Here is a 16,935-nt window from a genome sequence, read left to right as displayed (position 1 = left end):
ACACCATTCCCTTATCAAAAGGGATTAAAAAGAAGCCTAAACTAATTTAAATAGGCCTGGTAATTTCCTGGGTTTTGTTCTTCTGTATAAACTTGACTTTATATTAAAATTGTATTCTGGTTTCCAACCGTAAGCAAGAAGTTCCTAAACAGCAGCCTAGAAATGACCTTAATGTCTCGGTGATGCATACCTCACTTCCTGAGGCTCACTCGGTGCTCTGATATAGATAATGTGTCTGTGGTCTCACCTTTGTGCATCTTCCCAGACCTGGCCACCCTAGGACAAGCATGCTGAATCACCATTCCAGCCATGGTGGCCACCTTAACCTTCCAAATGCTACTGCTGGATAGGAGGAGTCATCACAGATTGCCATGGCAACATGCTCTTAGTAACTCAGTGGATCAGCCACTCTCAGGCACTGTCCAGCTGGCACGTGGTCTAGCTGATTACTCTTCCCAAAGGCCCATCACTTGGAACTTCTAGCCCATGGCATTGCATGAGTCGTGGTGGAGCTGATCATTGAGTTTCTGACATATCCAGGAGAGGAAATTACTTACAACCAATTCATGTTCTTCATGATAAATCCAGATCTGATTCGGGTCACTGTAGTTACATACGTTAAGCACTATTAGGCCTCCCTTCTGACTTGATGGCCTGGGCCATCAGATATTTTCTGGTCTGGAGGCAATGGCGTCTTCCACATTGAAGGACTTTGGGGCATTTTAGGCCCCTGTTGATAAAAATGGGTTGCTGGGGTTTGGCATTGGGCCCACATAACTTCATTTCTGGGTAAATGTTATCCAAATGCTACTTAAATGATTTACAACCCAACTTTTTACTCAAGTCAACGCCTACTGATATTTCCATAGCTTCTTGTCCTCAGATCAGGTCTTAAGGAAGAATATTGCTCCTTATATTCACCCAACCAAACATGTGCCAGCTTCAGGGAGTTGTGTGTCCTGGTGTCCTGGCCTTCAGGAGAACCATATGATCTACCTTTTCCAGAAAATGTATCCAATTCTGGGGTAAGAGCTGATGAAGAGCATACCTCCACTCATCCATATTCGAGATATTGCTAAGCTTTCTTTTCCTTATCTGTCCGTGCCATTCTCACACTGCCTGAGTTCAGTGAAGTCATTTCTATTCATGGCAAAGAAGCCTCCAGCCATTGCAGGTGACTTTACTGGCGCAGAAACTCCTTCCAGTCCTCTGAGCTCAGAAAGGGGACCAAGACCCCATTTGAAGTGCAGCCCCAACTGAATCCTCCACACACCACATTGCATTCATGTTACAGTGGCTGGCCAAGGACACCAGGACCTGTCCTGCTGCATGGGCCGCTCCCACCATTCTTTGAATGAACCCTTCACACTTTCTATTTCTTTTTCTTAATTTTAAGATTTTCTTTCTTTTTTTAATTTAGTGTGAGGAGGGGAGGCAGAGACACACTTCCATATTCACCCTGACCATGATCCACCCAGCAAGCCCACTAGGGGGCAATGCTCTGCCCATCTGGGGCCCTTGCTTCATTGCAACTGGAGCCATTTTATAGCACTTGAGGTGGAGGCATGGAGCCATCCTCAGTACCTGGGGCCAACTTGCTCCAATTGAGCCATCGCTGCAGAAGGGGAGGAGAAGAGAGAGAGAGAGAGAGACAGAGTGAAGCAAGAGAGGGAGGGTTGGAGAAGCAGATAGGTGCTTCTCCTGTGTGCCCTGACCAGGAATCAAACCCGGGACATCCACACTCTGGGATGACCCTCTACCATGAGCAAACCAGCCAGGGCCCTTTTTAAATTTTTCTTAAGTGAGAAGCAGGGAGGCAGAGAGACAGACTCCTGCATGTGCCCCAACCAGGATCCACCTGGCAAGCCCCCTATGGGGTGATGCTCTGCCCATCTGGGGCTTTTGCTCTGTTGCTTGTCAACTGAGCTATTTTAATGCCTGAGGCAAGGCCATTGACCCATCTTCAGTGCTTGGGGCCAACTTACTCCAACCAAGCCCTGTGAGAGTGGAAGAAAGAGATAAGGAGAGAGAAGGCGGGGAAGGTGGGGGGTAGAGAAGCAGATGGTCGCCTCTCCTGTGTGCCCTGACTGGGAATCAAACCTGGAACATCCATGAGCTGGGCCTACGCTCTACTGCTGAGCCAACTGGCCAGGGCCTGTATTTCTTGTTACTTTAATTTTTTTCAGGGAAATGTTTTGGGACAAATTCATCTAGTTCTCCTTTCAAATCATTGAAGGGCTGTTGTCATCCACAAGGATGATTTCATGGAGCAGTGGGGCTGGTGTGCAGTCTAGCATGCTGTGTGCAGTCCGGAGCAAAGCTTCATGGTGGAAACAAAGAACAACAACTGTTGAATATGTCTTGTGTTAACATGCTGCATTCATTCCTTGCATCTGACACAGCTCTGCGGTGGCCCAGGCAGTAGCTAATGAGCATACTGAAGGCATGCACCTGATAGCCCACATCTCTTCTGATCGTGCTCATTAAAAATCATACCCAGTTCGGCCTGACCAGGCAGTGGGGCAGTGGATAGAGTGTTGAACTGGGATGTGAAGGACCCAGATTTGAAACCCTGAGGTCACTGGCTTGAGCACAGGCTCACTAGCTTGAATGTAGGATTGCTGGCTTGAGCAGGTATCATAGACATGACCCCATGGTTGCTGGCTTGAGCCCAAATGTTTCCGTCTTAAAGCCTAAGGTTGCTGGCTTGAGCCCAAGGTCACTGGCTTGAGCAAGGGGTCACTCAGTCTGCTATAGCCTCTGGTCAAGGCACATATGAGAAAGCAATCAGTGAACAACTAAGGAACTGCAATGAAGAATTGATGCTTCTCCTTTCTCTGCCTTTCTATCTCTCTGTCTCTGTAAAAAAAAAAAATCATACCCAATTCAGAAGATGCCTTTTCTGTATCTTCAATATGACTAGGTACCACATCATCAATTTTGCTTGCTTTGAACTGTCATTCTAATACCCGACTTGGACCTCTAGTGAAATGAGGATACGATTTTCTGGGAGGAATGTCCATGAGACCCAGACTCCTTGATGGACATATTTTTAAGTGGTTGGGTCACTTTGCTTAAGTTGGAATCAATAGGAAACAAATTTTCCAGGTTGCAGATGCAGAAGGGTATCTGTAACAGAAATACCAAACGTGGTGCTTCTTTTTGTAGACCCAGCACAGGTGCAGGGCCATTTCCAGTGTCCTGGAGCAAAAGCTGCTGGAGCCATAAACTGGTGCTGGAGGCTGGCATGAGGCTGGCATGGGAGCTAGAAACTCCAGAGTTGGGGGCCGGGCACACTTCTGTGAGCTCTACTTCCAGGAACTCCACCAAGTTCTCAAGGTAGAGGTGAAGATCCCATAAAGATTCCCTGGTGACTCCTGACACCCTTAGCCCTTCTCACATGATGACATGTGGTATTAGCTTGTGCCCCTCCACTTCCACATGATGACATGTAGTACTAGCCTGTGCCCTTCCCCTTTCTCACATGAAAATATGTGGTATTAGTCTGTGCCCCACCCCCTTCTCACATGATGACATGTGGTATTAGCCTGTGCCCCTCCCCTTCTCACCTGATGACATGTGGTATTAGCCTGTGCCCCTCCGCTTCCACATGGTGACATGTGGTATTAGCCTGTGTCCCTCCCCCTTCTCACATGATTACATGTGGTATTAGTCTGTGCCCCACCCCCTTCTCACATGATTACATGTGGTATTAGCCTGTGCCTTCCCCCTTCTCACATAATGACATGTGGTATTAGCCTGTGCCCCTCCCCTTTTTCACATAGTCATGTGGTATTAGCCTGTGCCCCTCCCCCTTCTCACCTGATGACATGTGGTATTAGCCTGTGCCCCTCCGCTTCCACATGGTGACATGTGGTATTAGCCTGTGTCCCTCCCCCTTCTCACATGATTACATGTGGTATTAGCCTATGCCCCTCCCCTTCTACATGATGACATGTGGTACTAGCCTGTGCCCCTCCCCTTCCACATTGATGACATGTGGTATTAGCCTGTGCCCCTCCCTTCCACATGATGACATGTGGTACTAGCCTATGTCCTTCCCCTTCCACATGATGACATGTGGTATTAGCCTGTGCCCCTCCCCTTCCACATGATGACATGTGGTATTAGCCTGTGCCCCTCCCCTTTCTCACATGATGACATGTGGTATTAGCCTGTGCCCCTCCCCTTTCTCACATGATGACATGTGGTATTAGCCTGTGCACCTCCCCTTTCTCACATGATTACATGTGGTATTAGCCTGTGCCCCTCCCCTTCCACATGATGACATGTGGTATTAGCCTGTGCCCCTCCCCTTCCACATGATGACATGTGATACTAGCCTATGCTCCTCCCCTTCCACATGATGAGGCAGAGCCTATGATCTTCCTCTCTGCTCTGGCTAAGAGATCCTGGTTTCCCAAGTCCTCATTCACATCCTCTCATCTCTGCTCACCTTCTGAAACTGGATGTTATGTCCAAGGCTTGACCCTCAAGAAAGATGTGGAGGTCAGTAAGAGTCTCCTGGCTGTTAGTGGAATAGGAACCCCAGCAGGGGTTCTTTTTCTTGGCATCAGAACCAGTCTACTTTGTCACCCACAAATGTCTTCTCTCTTTGAACTCCCCAGTTTTGTTCCTGGCTTCATAATCCCTGGGCTCCTTCACTCACAACCCAGAGGTATCTCTGAGTCCCTGGGCCAGAGACTACTGGTTGCCCTCCCATGACCATCTCTCCTTTTTTCCTAGTGATAACTCCTAAGTGTTTTCAGAGTACAGCAGGTCTGTCCAAATGACTCCATTTACTACCCTCCTTTATAGTGAGTATTGGCCATGTGCCTAAATTCTGGTCAATGAGATGTAAGAGGAAGTGTTCTAAGAGAAAGTGTGAGGGCTCCTTAAAGGGCGCTGACTCAGAAGGAGAATTTTGCTGTCTCTTCTTCCTCCCTATTGATGCCTAAAATGTAGACAGGATGGAAGAAGCTTCAGCAGCTATTTTGAGCAGTGAAGTGACCTTGGAAATGGAAACCATAGGCTAAGATGTCAGAACCAGAAAGAGAAAAGTCCATATGTCTGGACCCCGGACTGGCTTCCTCCAGACTTCCTTTAGGTAAAAACTCTCTATCTTGGGTGTCTGTTACATTCATTTATACCTAACCCTAAATGATGTACCCGCTTCCTGCTTCCTGCCTCCTGCCTGGTGTGTAGTCAAGTCCAGCGGGCTCTTTCTGCTGCATACTTCCTGCAGTCTCCTGGCTATTTCCCCAGTTTTGAGCATGTCATCATCCAAATCAAATATCTTAAAGAGATCCCCATTCTTCTAAAGAAAGAACAAATTTCTTCTTCTGACATCTGAGACTTTCCATCTCCGGGTCTCAACTAACCTTTTTAGTTACACCTTCTGTGTCCTCTGGTCTAGCCAGGTAAATCCCCAGCTACCTCATGCTTTTCTGCCTCTCTTCTGTGGCTCCAGTGGTGGTTCTCCTACCTGTCAAAACCCTACCCTTTGTTCCAGGCTCATCTAAAAGTTGCTTCCTCCATGAAGTCTTCTCAGTGCCTCTGAGCGAGGTGTGATGGCTCCCTCCTGTGTACTCCCATACTAAACTGTTTGTAGCTATCATGGTCTACCTGATACTATTACTATCTCTCTTTTGTTTTTACCGACTGGGGCCCTTATAGGGCTGGATTGAGTTTTGTTCATTCCCAAATTCCCAAAATAGACTGGCTCAGGACCTGCACATTGTAAGTCCTTGGTAAATGTTGGCTTATCAAGGTGACCTCCACTCCTTATCTCCGGGCTCTGCCAAATCCAAGTGTAAGGCACTTGTGCGGAAGTCCCCTCCTTAAGTGGTGGCTGGCCCGATCTGTTTTTGCTCTCTTCAGCTGTCCTTCACATTGTCATGCAGCCACTTGCTTGGCACTGGCTCTGGCTGCATGAAGGTAGATAGGTGGAGGCAGGGTCTGGCGCACAGACAGACAGGTACTGCCTCCCAGGCGAATGGAGATGCTCAGCTGATGTGGGCCTGAGCTGCTCATTAGAGCTGCTAAACTGCTGTCACAGGCTTGCTCCTCTTCAGTGACAGGGCTCACCTCTCCCCACCTGGGTCCCTCGTTTGCTCACCAGACCCGTCCTCTCTGCTGACAGTGCTGACCTATCTGGGTGCTGCTCTCACTGTAACCCAAAGGCCACGAAGCGTCAGGACTGTCTCCATGGAGTACAAGGCCATTTGCCTTTCAGGAGAGATGGCCTTTCCCTTGGGGGACTTCCTGAAGCTTCCTGTCACTCTACAGCTGTCGTCAGAGGAGCCAGGGGAAAGAGAACTGGCTTGGGCCAAACTTGGCCTTGGATTCGGGGGTGTTTGGAATCTTTTGCGCTTGAGGCAATGAGTTCTCCCTAAGTGAAATCTCAATTAAAACGATAAATCATTCCCAGGATAAAGTGTGGCAGGGCCACGGAGAGTTGAATCCAAATTTGAATACCATAGGCCTATAAATTACAGGGAAGCTGTTCATCAGGGCCTGGGATGAGGGTGCACGCACAGGATCGCTTAGAGGGGAGAGTTTGCATGGCCACGTTTGCGAAGATATATGTTCTTTGGAACTTTCCCACACTAACATGCAATAATAAATTGAGTAAAAGTACACTGCCTTTGAAGTTATGTTGCCAAGGTTCAAATCCCAGTCTGGCTAAGTGATAACTGAATTTAGGGATGTTTCTTAACATTTTTGGACCTCAGTTTCTTTATCCATGAAAAGGGCATTCACAGACCTCTTGTGCAGATTATACAAGATAACATAGGCAAAACACTTGAAGAGTTTTCAGCATGTTGTAAATGCTAAATGAGCTCTGCTTATCTGTTGGAATGGAAGACAGGGACTCATATTGGCCATCTCAGCCTCCCTGGTGAGAGATCAGCGAATGCTTGTGGAATAAATAAATAAATGTGCATCTAGAGAGTAAGCTTTGGGACGAATAGACAATGCATTTTTTTCTCTATTCTCCTGTGTCCTAGAATAGGTACTATATAGCACCCTGCATGCAATAGAGGATTAACAATTAATGGTAAGTCTAAGCACAAAGTATCCTTGAAACTTTGGAAGATACTTTATATACAATAAAGCAGGGGTCCCCAAACTACGGCCCGCAGGCCACTTGTGGCCCCCCTGAGGCCATTTATCCGGCCCCGCCGCACTTCCGGAAGGAGCACCTCTTTCATTGGTGGTCAGTGAGAGGAGCATAGTTCTCATTTTAATACTGGTCAGTCTGTTGATTTAAATTTACTTGTTCTTTATTTTAAACATTGTATTTGTTCCCGTTTTCTTTTTTTACTTTAAAATAAGATATGTTTAGTGTGCATAGGGATTTGTTCATAGTTTTTTTTATAGTCCGGCCCTCCAACGGTCTGAGGGACAGTGAACTGGCCCCCTGTGTAAAAAGTTTGGGGACCCCTGCAATAAAGAGTACTTAAAAGATCTTAACCAAATAATGCCCACATTTGGAAGATTGTTCAACCTTCTGGAGTCTCTTAGGCTCTAGCTAAGTCACTCCTCCTAGAACTCAGAAGCTTGTCCCAATATAAGGTATCGTGGGAAGGGTCCCAGACTGGATTTCGGGAGACCTGGATCCTGTTCCTAGATCTTTAACAGCTTTACCGTTTGACCCTGGCAAGTCACCATCTGGCTCTGATGGGGTTTGTCAGATGATTTTCCAGATTTATTTTAGTCTGAGCCTTATAGCATTCTGATTTTTTAATTTTATTTTTATTAATTTTAATGCAGTGACATTGATAAATCAGGGTACATATGTTCAGAGAAAACATCTCCAGATTATTTTGACATTTGATTATGTTGCATACCCCTCAGCCGAAGTCAAATTGTCTTCCATCATCTTCTATCTGGTTTTCTTTGTACCCCTCCCCCTCCCCCACCCTCTCTCTCTCCTTCCTCGCCCCCTCCCCATCCCCCCACCATTACCATCACATTCTTGTTCATGTCTCTGAGTCTCATTTTTATGTCCCATCTATGTATGGAATCATACAGTTCTTAGTTTTTTCTGATTTACTTACTTCACTGCTGGTGGGAATGCAGACTGGTGCAGCCTCTATGGAAAACAGTATGGATTTTCCTCAAAAAATTAAAAATCAAACTGCCTTTTGACCCAGCTATACCACTTTTAGGAATATACCCTAAGAACACCATAGAACTGTTCCAAAAGGAGAAATGCACCCCCATGTTTATGGCAGCATTGTTCACAATAGCGAAGATCTTGAAACAACCCCAGTGTCTGTCAGTGGAGGAGTGGATTAAAAAGCTTTGGTGCATATATACTATGGAATACTACTCAGCCATAAGAAATGATGACATCGGATCATTTACAATAACATGGATGGACCTTGATAACATTATAGCATTCTGATTTTAAGGTGTCAGGTTTTCGCCACAACCTAAATCTGCATCCGTGTGTGACTCTGCAATCTCTATCAATCGGGGACCCAGGAACATGTTTTCACTTTGTGTCTCTTAGGGGCACACCAACAGGAGAGGCTGGAGGAGGTGGGCCGTCCCGCCTTCCAGCTGAATCTGGAGAAGAGGGCCACCATGGTGAGGTTGAGGGGCGTGCGGCTGCAGTCCACTGTCCTGGCTGGGGTGGTGATGAGGGTGAGTTATAGCCAGAGTTTCATTTTCTGATCCACTCTGACCTAATTCCTTGGGTCAGGAAACTCACAGTTATACCTGTTGGACTGCCCCTTATTCCCATAAGGGAGTCAGTGCTAGATATAGCATGGAGGATGAAGAGGGTAGGAGGACATGATGAAGGGACCCAAGCACAGCTCTGTTATCTCATCTGTCCCAGCTGTCCCAGCCATCTGCTTCTAATGGACCATTTTCTGTGCAGAAGTCTTGCCTGAAAAGACCTAGGTGGAGCCCACTGAAAACCCTCCTCCACGCCAACATCACTTCCTGTACTGCGTAGCTCATGTGGTGTCTGTCAGCCCGCTGTGCCCTCAGCCTCACGCTGGGGTCTGGAGAGCCAGGGAAGCCCTCTCTGTGGAGTCTAGGGCTTTGCTGCCTTCAAACAGATGTCTTGTTTTCTACAGAACAGATGTATAGTTTTTTCAAGTCTTATGGAATTACCTGCTCAAATTCTTAGTCGTGCATGTCTGAGGATACTCTCCTAGCTCCTGGGGACTTCTGTGCCCTGCGTGATGGGGCAGCTGGCAGCTTGGGCAGGGCAGGGAGTCCTGGGGAGCACCTTGAGTGCCAGGATCAAGCCAGGCTCTGCTGTGGGATTTTTGGTCAGTTACTCATTAAGCCTCAATTTTAAAAAAAAATTTTAAAAATATTTTATTTATTGGTTTTACAGAGATGAGAGAGGGGGGGGGGTGAGAAGTGTCAACTCATAGTTGCTTCACTTTAGTTGTTCATTGCTTGCTTGTCATATGTGCCTTGACCAGGCAAGCCTAGCATTTCAAACTGGCGACCTCAGCGTCCCAGGTTGATGCTGCATGGACTGCGCCACCATAGGCCAGGCTAAGCCTCAGTTTTATTCTTGATACAATAAGGATAGTGATAACTACTTTATAGTGTCCTGTTAAGAGCAAATGAGACATAGAGGGTGAAACACATGTTTCAAGCTGTAGAGTGCTGGGCACGATAAGAGGCGCGTGAGCACTGGCACTGAAGGCAGCAGCCCGCCTCCTGGGGAGGGGAGCCCCTTTGGAGCCATGCGCTCCTGCTCACAGAACTCATTGTCTTCCCCAGCAGCTCCTCCCTCACTCCCAGAGCTCTCTGTTACAGTTTAATCCAACTAATTGAAAGACTTCTGGATCAGGCAAGAAATTTATCAAAGGAAAGAGAGGAGAGCCTGGTGCCATTTGGCTCTCTTCACATTTGTCCTTTCAAATTCTTATAGATAGTTCCATTTCTGCATTAGAAGCAAGACCAGGATTTTGCATGAGAGGGAGGGACAGGAGGAGGAAAGGGAGGGGGAGCAAAGGATGAGGCCAGAGCTGGGGCAGGGCTGAGGCTGTCAGAGCCTGGGGCTGGGACCGCTTAGGGGCTGGCTTGGGTGGGAGAGGACATGGGCATGGCAGGGAGCAGCCAGGACAGGGGTGACGCTGCTGGGGCACTGCCCAGCTGAGAGGGGAGCTCGCTGAGAAGGTAGGGGAGGTGATGCCTGGCAACTTCAGCTCTTTTGTCTCCCAGGGATGAGGAGACTTAGACTGCCCTGGTGCTGGCTTTCTTTTTTTTTTTAAATTTAAAAAAAATGTTTTTACCTTTTTTTATTATTGATTTTAATTTACTGTGTTTACACAGATTCTAGTGTTGCCCCAAATGCTGCCAGCTTTCTGACATACCACTCCCTGCACAGAAGTCAGTGAAACTCTCGGTAACCCTTCTCAAAGACTCGGCCCCACACGGGGGGAAGAGAGAGGTAGGGATGGTGGCAGAGGCCTGACCAGAAACTTTTCTAGGAGGGTCCAACCCAGTCTGACACGAGGAAGACAGAATGCCCGGGGAGGAGACTGACAATCTTGGACACTAAGAGAGAAACTGGATGAGGGGAAATGCAGAGTGGGAAGAGTAGGGCCACACCTGCTGTCTGATGGGTGCTATTTATGAATTGAAAAACTTCGTTCCAAGGAAATCCCAAGAGAGATCACTAATCTCATTTCATGATAGAAGATACTGCACTGGAAAAAGTGAGTGCAAGCAAGTGGGTTAGGCTGAGCCTTCAAGGGGTGGGCGTGGTGGAATGAGTGTGCTTAGCACAAACAGGCTCTAGGACAAGTGGGGTCAGGGCACACTGAGTCAAGCCGGGGCATGGAGTGGAGATAAATGGGCAATTCTACACAAAGAAAGAACATTGCTCTCTGTGGGGCTGGACTCAGGTGTTCACGCACTGTGTGCCTGTCGGCTTGGGCATGCCAAGGAATAAGGCCCAGGCCCCACCCTTGAAGACCTTGTGGTGTAGAGAGGGGGCAGATATGCACATGAGCACATTGGTAAAGGTAATGCAGTGTGTGAGCTGGTGAAGGGATGGGAGGTGTGTGCATTGTACTCTGGAAATCCCGGGAGAAAGCTATTGATTAGTTTCCTGATAATGGGACAGGTGCCAGGAAAAATTTCACAGAGAAGATTGCATTGCTCCTGTAGGGAGTTTGGAGACTGATTTCTAAGGTGTTGATATAGGTCAATTATATCCCAGAAGAAAGGAGTGTCAGCCCTCTGCTCCAATACATTAACACATATACCGACCGCATTTCCCCACGTATAAAATGCACCTTTTTTTGAAAAATTTGTGGTCTAAAAACTGGGTGTGTCTTATACAATGGTTATAGATTTTTTTTAAACTTGCATTTATTGCTTTTTTGTGCTTGTTTTTGCACTCATTGTTGAAGATAGTGATTTGTCATCAGACACAGGAGGACAAGCTAATGGATGGGAGTTTTGATAGTGATGAGGAGTTGTATGAATTTTATGATGAATAAAACTTGAGTTCAATAACTTTATAAAATACATTTCTTTTCAAATTTTGTGCCCCCAAATTAAAATGTGTCTTATACATGGGATTGTCTTATACATGGGGAAATACGGTAATTCTTACAATGATATTGTGAGTCATTATTCTTACCTCCATTTTACAAAGGAAAATACTGAAGCTTACCTATGAAATAATTGTGCCTTTTCCCACTTTAATCCACTTTCTGAAGCTCCATGTTAATGGGTCCTCTTTTTGGAGAGAGCATTGGTTATACACAAGGGGAATATGGCCAAGACATTTGACAGGGCCTAAGGGTTGGTCAAGGTCCAATACTCCAATTGATAGGGTGATGAAATCTGGAACCATGGCCGTAAAATGTCTTTCCAAAATCCACAAACCCAAGGAGTGGGCACTATTTCTAAGGTGATGTAATTTGAGATACCAATGAACATGAGCTCACAGACCACTGAGGTGGCCTGTGACTGTTGTGTTTGGAAATAGGACTGTTCAAGCAGAGGATATTAATAAATGTGTTTCAGAGGAGCTCCAGGCTATTTTGTCCCATTTTCCTAAAGGCACATATACACACATGTTACTAATATGCACAGAAGTGTATGAGGGACCTGCTTGCACTTTTATCCACACACATGTTGTTGACTGGTCATCACAGGATGGTGTCTGAAGTCCAAAAATGATTGATGATGACGACGATGATGATGATGATGATGTCCAGCTTGCTAGGTCTTTTGATTTCTTTTAAACACCCTGAGAAGTAGAAAATAATGTTTGTATTTTTCAGATGAGAAAACTGAGGCATGAGGAGGGTTAAACAACTTGCCAAGGTTATGCTATTAGTAGGAGCATAATTGTAACTTGAGTAGTCCAGGTCTTTCAATTTCTTTCTTTCTTTCTTTCTTTCTTTCTTTCTTTCTTTCTTTCTTTCTTTCTTTCTTTCTTTCTTTCTTTCTTTCTTTCTTTCTCTCTCTCTCTCTCTCTCTCTCTTTCTTTCTTTCTTTCTTTCTTTCTGACAAGGACAGAGAGAGAGACAGAGATAGGGACAGACAGGAAGGGAGAGAGATGAGAAGGATCAACTCTTTATTGCGGCACCTTAGTTGTTCATTGATTGCTTTCTCATATGTGCCTTGACCGGGGGCTACAGCAGAGCGAGTGACCCCTTGCTCAAGCTAGTGACCTTGGGTTCAAACTGGTGAGCTGTGCTCAAACCAGATGAGCCTGTGCTAAGCCGGTGACTTTGAGATTTCAAACCTGGGTCCTCTGCATCCCATTCAGATGCTCTATCCACTGCGCCACCGCCTGGTCAGGCGGTCTTTCAATTTCATGTCAAGAACCACTTCTACTGAACCTCAGATGAAGCCAGTGGTCCAGGTAGCCCTGTTCTTGTGGTCCGGACCAATTTCTCAGGGCACACGGAGAGTCAGGCCAATGGGAGTCTGGCCACTGCAATTGGGAGGGCACCGCTAAAAAGCAAGGCATTAGAGAAGGTGGATTCAGGTTTGAATATTGGTGCCTCCTCTCATAGCTGTGTGATCTTGGGCAAATTCATCAGCTTCTCTAAGGTGACATTTTCTCAGAAGCAAAAGGGGAATAACAAGATTTACTCTACAATTTTTTTTTTTTTTTTTTTTTTACATTTCTGAAGCTGGAAACAGGGAGAGACAGTCAGACAGACTCCCGCATGCGCCCGACCGGGATCCACCCGGCACGCCCACCATGGGGCGACGCTCTGCCCACCAGGGGGCGATGCTCTGCCCATCCTGGGCGTCGCCATGTTGCGACCAGAGCCACTCTAGCGCCCGGGGCGGAGGCCACAGAGCCATCCCCAGCACCCGGGCCATCCTTGCTCCAATGGAGCCTTGGCTGCGGGAGGGGAAGAGAGAGACAGAGAGGAAGGCGCGGCGGAGGGGTGGAGAAGCAAATGGGCGCTTCTCCTATGTGCCCTGGCCGGGAATCGAACCCGGGTCCTCCGCACGCTAGGCCGACGCTCTACCACTGAGCCAACCGGCCAGGGCTTACTCTACAATTTTTATAAAATAAGAGAAAAAATATAAATGGCCTAACTCAGTGCACAGCATTACAAAGGATTCTGTTTGCCCTGAGTGTCCAGGACCTGTCCTATTCTGTGAGGGAGGTGGTCTACCTAGCAGGCAGTGGTGAGGGACAGAGGAGGAGTGTCAGTGGAGGAGAGGTGGCAAGGGGACTGCACAGGGGTTTTCCTGACCTGGGAACTTGACTTCTTTCAGACCTGGGGGACCTCAAGCCCTAGACATGCCAAGTGGGACTCCTGGAGATAGCACCGGTGGCAGAGGCCAGCCCCCCAGGCAGTGACAGGGCTTGCAGGGGATAGCCTGATGAGGTTTTGTGCTCAGAACCCTGAGGTAGAAGAGACCCCCCCCCCCAGGTTCTGCTAGGTACTCTGCCTGCAGCTTCCTACCATCAGCAGGCAAGACACAGGGCCACTACATGGGCGCTGGGTCATGCAGGGGATTACCCCGTTAATGTTTGATGTGCTGAAAAACCGTTAGACCCTGCAGTGGACAAGTTCTCAGCTGGTAACATTAATTATTCTTAAGACTTGGTCATGCCTGCTTGTTAGCAATTATGCATGTCCCAGGGTGCTGTGGGCTTCCCCCCTTTCCTCCCTTCTCTTGGGGAGAGCAGGTTTGCAGACTGCTGCCCCCAAGGGTGGAGAAGTAGCACCCACCGCACAGGTGGTTCCCATTGCCACCCTTGCAACCTGGCCCTGCTCAGGACTGCAGAGGGCTGCCTGCTTCCTATTGGAGCAGAGGAAAGGGAAGAGGTTCAGCACAAACTGGAGGGCGTGCGGGGGGCGGGGCTCACTGCACAGCACAGTGCCCTTCACAGAGCACCTTTGCTCCCATTACTGCATTCCCTTCTGTCACTGTCCCATTTTACAGATAAGGAAACAGCAGCCTTAGAGAGGTTAGAGAATAGCAGTCAGCTCTCAGAGAGTCTGCCTGGTGTGTGTCCCCTTACTGGAGAACGGCCCACTGAAACCTGGGGCCTCACTGCCATGGAAATACACATGACCTCAAACCTCCCCTCCCCTCATTCCATTGCCATAGCTACCTGGGCCAGGGAGGGTTCCTGGCCCACGCTGCGCTACTCAGAGGCTCTCTTCTGTAAATGGAGGCTTGGGACACAGTTGGTTGAATGCTGTATTTGGGAAATGATGGAAGACCAGGAACCTGGGTGGCCCATTTGAGTCATATATAAAGAAAACCAGTCTCTAAGAAGAGATCCTAGAAATAAATTAGAAATAGATTCACAGAGGCAAGGAGAGGAGCGAGAGAGGGAGGAAGAGGGAAAGAAGGTGAGAGAAGGGAGGGGCGTAGGAAATGGGATGTCCCAGAAGGACAGACCACTGCTGATCCCTTGCTTCCACTTCCTTGCGAGACCTTGCTGTACTTGCTACCCTCAGGTTCCTACAAGAATCCGGTGTTTTTTTCTTGCTTGAGGTAGTTTCCTACCTCCAATCCTTTTCGTAGGCTCAGACATAACCATTTAGAGGCCAGACCCGGTAGTCTGAGATTAGAGGGCTTGGGTGTCCCTCAGACTTCAGGGGCAAGGCAGGGTCCTGGAGAATGGCAGGTGCAGCTTGGATTCCAGGCTGGACCACCAACAGTGCTCATTACCCCCTGGGGAGTCTCCCTGGAGGGCCCCCTCTCTCCTACGCCCCTTGCCCCTCCCAGGAAACCTGAGCGCTGGCTCCGCTCTGGCAAATGGCAGAAGGATGCCGTGTGCTGGCAGCCCTGCCTCTGGCCCTGATTTTTAAGAAGGGAAGGGGGAAAAAAAAAGCAAGAAAGAAGTGAACATGAGTAATGGACCTGGAATGAGGCTCACGAGATAACACTGAATAATAACACGTCAAAACTACAAGATATATATATTTTATTTCCCAGTGGAATTTCCATGGCGCTAATCCATCACTGTAGAGCAGGCAAGATTATGCTCCCGCTCCCCTCCCCCCCCCAAAAAAAAAACTCTGGGAGATAAATGGGAGTAAATTAGAGTTTATTATATTATTTGGGGTGATATAATTTCCAAGTGGGCCCTTATTAAATTACTTCCTCTAGTGTTGACACCTCCCGCCCGGGCCTCTGCACTTTCACTCCACTTTCCTGTCAGAGGCTGCTTTGTGTTTTAATGCACCCTATCATTTTTTGTTGAGGGTGGGTGACAATAGAGAGAGCTAGAAGGGAGGCGGAGTCCCTGCTGGTGGGGCTGGTGTTGGTTCCTGCTGGCCTTCCCACGATCACAGAACCACAGACTTAGGCAGCATGGAGATGCATATGTATGGAGATACCCAGCCTACGCCCTCATTTCATAGGTTGGGAAACTGAGCTCCATGGGAGAAAAATGAGTTGCCTTAGGTCACACAAATGGCTAGCGGTGGCATTGACATTGGTGCCCATGTGCTGACTCCCAGCTCAGTGTCCCAGGCAGTCTTCTTGGCTTCAGCGCAGCTTCAAGTCCATTGGTGGCACCCCATGGGTTTAGGAGTCTTGCTTGTCTATACTGGGGTCTTTCCCATGGCCCAAAAGGAGACATGGGAGAAGACCAGTGGTCTAGTCCAGTGATCGGCAAACTCACTAGTCAACAGAGCCAAATACCAACAGTACAACGATTGAAATTTCTTTTGAGAGCCAAATTTTTTAAACTTTAACTATATAAATAGGTACATTGTTATTAACTTAATTAGGGTATTCCTAATCTGGCCTTTGCACCTGCACTCAAGGGGCCAAAGAGCCGCATGTGGCTCGCGAGCCGCGGTTTGCCGACCACTGGCAGTCTAGAGGTTGTGTAAACTTCAGCCAGAGGCTATCTTTCTGAGTCTTTATGGTGAAGTATACCATGTTTACACCAAAAAAAGGCTTGGAACAACTCAGTGGTTTTCAGACTATGTTTTTAGCAGTAGAACTCTATTTTGGAACCTTAATTGGAACTCTAACATATAATATAGTTAAAGGAGGAGTTACTCTGATTGAAGAAGAGGTCTGGAGATTGGATGGCCCTTCCCCTTAGTTTCCCCCTATCTTCCCCCTCCTGGTTTGAAACTACTGGGCCCAGTTTCAGCATCTGACCCTGACTTCACCCTGCAAAGCCCTCTGACATCCTCCCTCCAAAGACTAGAGCCCTGTCTCCTCCAGCGCTGAGAGCCTCTGACAGACTCCACAATACCAGCCCACACGTCTTGTTGTCTTGGTCCCAATCAATATACATGCATAATTCCATGGAGCTCAACCTTGTGGTTCATAGAGGGTTTTGCCATTTACTAGTCATGTGATCTTGGCAAGTTATTACTCTTATTTTCAATTTCTCTGAGTCTTTCTCATCATCTCTAAAACGGACCAATAACAATTTTGACCTCATGAGGCAGTGATGTTTAAATGAGAAGATACTTATAAAATATG

General features: G+C 47.6%; 1 pseudogene; it reads right to left on the bottom strand.

Moving 5' to 3' along the window:
• Positions 1-321: 321 nt before the first annotated feature.
• On the bottom strand, positions 322-2,500 carry LOC136320456 (polypeptide N-acetylgalactosaminyltransferase 11-like; annotated as a pseudogene).
• Between the last annotated feature and the right edge of the window lie 14,435 nt (positions 2,501-16,935).

This window comes from Saccopteryx bilineata, chromosome 1, assembly GCF_036850765.1.
Source record: "Saccopteryx bilineata isolate mSacBil1 chromosome 1, mSacBil1_pri_phased_curated, whole genome shotgun sequence".
NCBI classification, from domain to species: domain Eukaryota; kingdom Metazoa; phylum Chordata; class Mammalia; order Chiroptera; family Emballonuridae; genus Saccopteryx; species Saccopteryx bilineata.
Note: the sequence above shows the minus strand (reverse complement) of the source record. Positions and strands in the feature narration are given on the sequence as shown.